A 4,756-nucleotide genomic window follows, 5' to 3' on the forward strand; every position below is an offset into this window, starting at 1 on the left:
CAAAATTATTATTTGTTTTGTTGATGATACTTTTCATGATAATTTATTAATTGAATTCACATATAAGGCGTATGAATACTTTTACGATTGACTATATAAATTTTCACTTATTCACAAAAAGGATTTTATTTTTTTTAAATATACACATATATTTACAATAATCAATATCAAAATTTAAAGTATATATTCGAAAACGTAATTGTATTCAGAATCTGTTTAGAATCCGTTCAATGGACGAAATTACAATACTTTTCGATCAGAACTGCGATAATGAAATCGATATGAAATGTCATTTTTATCAGACTATTTCACGTCATTTTGTCATGTAATTAAATAAGATCTGATAGTTAATCAAAACATTACTATCACTCATCGAACATGTAATCAAAATTTTTTTAAGACAATTGAAAATATTTTCACAAAAATTTTTTAAAAAAAAAAATTTTAAAAACACATTCCGTCCTTCAATGATTGCACATTTTTTAACGATCATTGACAAATATTGTAATTCCTTAGATAATCATTGTAATATTTAAAAGATATTTAAATAATTCAATTATTTCGTATTAAAATAAAATTCAATTCAAATTTTAATTTATGAAGTTTAAGAATTATGTTCCAAAGAATTATGTTGATTGTAAAATTTCATCAAAGTACAAAAGAATACAAGTTTAAATTATTCATGACAATTTGAATAAGCGATATTTATTCCTCTTTAGACAAATTGAATTTATTACGTCCAAATTTAATTTCATTATTATTCTAAGTTTTTCAAAAATAAAAATAAAAAATTTTAAAATTCCTAAAAATATCATTTATCAAATTTTTAAAAATATTTTAATAAAAAAAGAAATTCAAAAATAAAATTTCACTTAAGTTATGGCGCTCAAGTCAACAAATCAATTTACCTACAGCGAATCAATCAACAAATAAGATATTTAAAATTAAATATTGCAATGTTAAATTCGCGATGAAAACGATATTTATTTCACCGTTGCTGTGTTCACCGAATTGTTACATCTAAAAAGGAAAAAAATGAGATGTCGATACAAATGCACGAAAAAATGCTTGTATACTCATCGATAAAACAGATACATGTTTAAAATGTACAAATAAGTATTATTAAAGAATGTTTAACTGAAAAAAGAGATGCAGATTTTAATATTAAACTTTAATTCGTTTAAACGTTTAATATAAGTTAGTTTAAATGAACGAACAGAGACAATAAAGCTGGTGGCGTTATCGTCAACCATATATATCAACACTTTATTAATTACACACGCATCATATACATATACATAGAATTTACATAATGTATATATCTTTCAATGCAATGTACATGTATATTAATACAATTTCTTATTCTCGATATAATTTCATCGCTTCTTAAATATCTTTTTCCTACCTCCCTCGTCTTGGACATTTTCTCAATTCTTTTTAATCAACATACGATAAACATTTCGAATCGAATTGATCATTCGTGAAACTTTCCTTTCTCTCATATTTTTTTTTTTTTTTTGTTAAAATATGAAACATCATTTTATGCAATATGTTTTACATCGTTACATTTATATTATTTGCTTTGTATACGTATATACACGATTGGACCAAAAATTTGAAACCAATACATGAATGCATAAAACTTGAGAATCAAAAAAAAAAAAAGAAATTTATTTTAATATTCTGTTATTTCAAAATTGTATAGATGTAAAAAAAAATTTCAATAAAAAAGAATATTTCAATAAAAATACGATTAAAAAATTGGTATTGGATATTATATATAGGAAAGTAATTTTAAATTTTTGACCTATAGTGTATATATGTATGTATATTTATATATGCATATGTAAATAAGTACACGTTTTGGTTTAAATTTCTCTTTTTTATGATGCTCTTTTTATAACTTGACCGTCTTAAAATTATATGCATTCTTTTTCTACTTCTGTTTGACATTCGCTACACGCCTATATACGTATCTCATATGTATCTCTCGGTTTTGATTGAAAATCAAATTGAGGCATAAGTTTATTTTTATATATATAACGATTTAACAATTTTAACAAACAATACATTAATTTTTATAAATACTTTATTTTCAATAATTAATTCTAGAAACAAATTTGTTTATGAACGTTATAACATTAAGAAATCGAGAGACACAATGGTGTACCAAAATTACAACTTTTTAATATAATTTCTCCAATAGATTCCAATTTAATTCTATTTTTCTATAATCCAACAACGATTTTTCATAAAATCATGCTCGCCAACGTACAAAAATCTGTTTTTTTATTAACGAACAAATATTAATCCTATCGTTTCCACGAAATATAACACATCTTTTATCACCTACGCTATCCTCGCTCTCGAACGCTTTTCTCTTTCTCGATTAGCTCTAGGACACGTTACTTTGTACTGTTCGCTCTACTGGTTGCTCTTGGTGACGTAAAATCCGCAACGTTGTTCGATAACCGTAAATTCCTAATGATATATCAAACAAATTAAAACAATCTGTTTTGTTTAATTTTCTTTTTATTTTAAATGATTTTTTAAAATAATTTTCATAATAATAACAAATCAAATTATGTAAGAAATAATTTATTTAAATATTTTTGAAATTTTTTTAACAAATAATAGCTGAAATTATTAAAATTATTAAAATGCAAATCGATGAAAATGATACAAAAAGCTTTGAATAGACAAATAATCGAACTTATTTACTAAATTTTTAATTGTACATCATGTATAATCGCTATCGGATAAAATCTATTGTACACGAAGAGAAGATTAAAATTAATATTTACAAATAACGCTTGAAATAAATATTCGCATCAACAAGATTTAAAAAAAAAAAATTCAACAAAAATCATCAAGTCACGTTTTTAAATAAAATTACATAGAAGTACGATCTTCTAATACTTTTTTTTTCATTTTAATATCGTATTACCGTATTTGTTACTGATAATTCTACGTCACCTAATCTTAACCCTACCTAGGACAGTCGACCACGTGGCCTGACCGGTTTAAACCGGTAGCTAATGCTATTATTAATAATTATTATTTAATTATTATTATTACTTTTATTATTTTGTATAACATAACTTTTTTTTCATAATAATAAATATTGTTATTGTTGTTGTTAATGACGCGCTAAATCTTTTTTTGCTTAAATTCCTTTTTAAACCTGCATTAGATTTGCCTATCTAGCCTAAGGACATTAAATTTTCTCTCGAATGCTTATCTATCAGTCACCCTTTCCCGCCGAATCCCAAGTATTTTTTATTTTTATCTTTATCTTTTGTCTTTTATATATATATATATCTATATATTATATAATATATATTTCTCTTAATCGTATTTCTCTTGAACTGACGAAATCTGTTCAAATCAATCGAACGTGTCATTCATCAAGATTTCCTTATCGAAGAATTTCATTTTCCTTGATTATGTCTCGGATATGGCTAGTTGGAATATGTTTGTCCCGCATTTTTTCGGTACACAGTTTCGTTTCTCTTTCTAATTTGAATATCAGTAATGCACATGCACGTGGTTAATCTAATGTCTCTTTTCGTATATGAACAACGAACAACAACAGAAGAATTGAAAGAAATTCCGTCCAAGATAGATGATACAAACGATAGATCTTTAAAGTGTATAATGCTTGATGATTATATACGTTGGTTTTTGATCGTTTGTTATTTTGTACGTACTCGTATGATTGTAAATGGAGAATCGATTAGGGCACTCGATTAATTGAAACAATTAATTGGAATTATAAATTTTCAAGGTGTTCAATATGGATCGATTCGATAAACTTTCATTGTCTTCAATACGAGGCTGATGGGCCCCGATATTGGATACGAATTCCGATCTTGGGATTCGAATATCGTTCTATTTAGTGTTTTTTGTTTTTGTATTTTTTTTTTCCTCTTTTTGCCTATTTTTTTTTTCTGAAGCTCTGAGTATTAACAACGACTAGGTTTCTAAAATATTAATTAGGTCAACAAGGATCCACCTCGTACGCGGATAATGAGGATCCTTCTCCACTTATTCGTCCCTTTGAGCAAAGGATCGATGGCAAAGGACGATTAATTACTCTTAACGTCCACTTCAATCTTTTGCATATCGTATGATTACGATAGAAATGATAATATTTTAATGAAAGTATTAAAAATTGCACAAAGTTTTAACTGATCGAAATTTGCAAAACAGTGTAACCATAAAAATCTCTGGAAATTATTTTAAAACGTTGCAATTGAATTACTTAAAATTACTCAAAATTACTTGAAATTATTTAAAATTGAGTATCACTACGCAAAAAAAAATTTTTGAGGGAAAAATTTTCGCGAAAACTATTTTTTTTTTTTTTTTATCTAATGCAAACGTAAGGATCAAAGGGAATATAAAACAAATTTCTAATTTTAACTATCAATTGAATCTATATATACGAGTGAAAATTATTTATAAAAAAAATAATGTAGAAAGGGAAAGATATGATTAAGTTAGATGTGTAATGAACATGAATATTAGTGGACTGTTAAGAGGACAGAAAGTGGAGTTAGGCCTTTGTTATTCTAGAAAAATTACACGTACACACGTATTTTTTTCACTTTCTTCTCGCGCTCTTTCACTCATTCATCAACAAAACGCAAAATTCGCAAAATTCGCACAAAACGTTCATACACACGGATGAGTTAACATATTTGGTATCTCTCTCTCTCTCTCTCTCTCTCTCTCTCTCTCTCTCTCTCTCTCT

Source organism: Apis dorsata, unplaced genomic scaffold (genome assembly GCF_000469605.1).
Source record: "Apis dorsata unplaced genomic scaffold, Apis dorsata 1.3 scaffold_376, whole genome shotgun sequence".
Classification (NCBI taxonomy): Eukaryota; Metazoa; Arthropoda; class Insecta; order Hymenoptera; family Apidae; genus Apis; species Apis dorsata.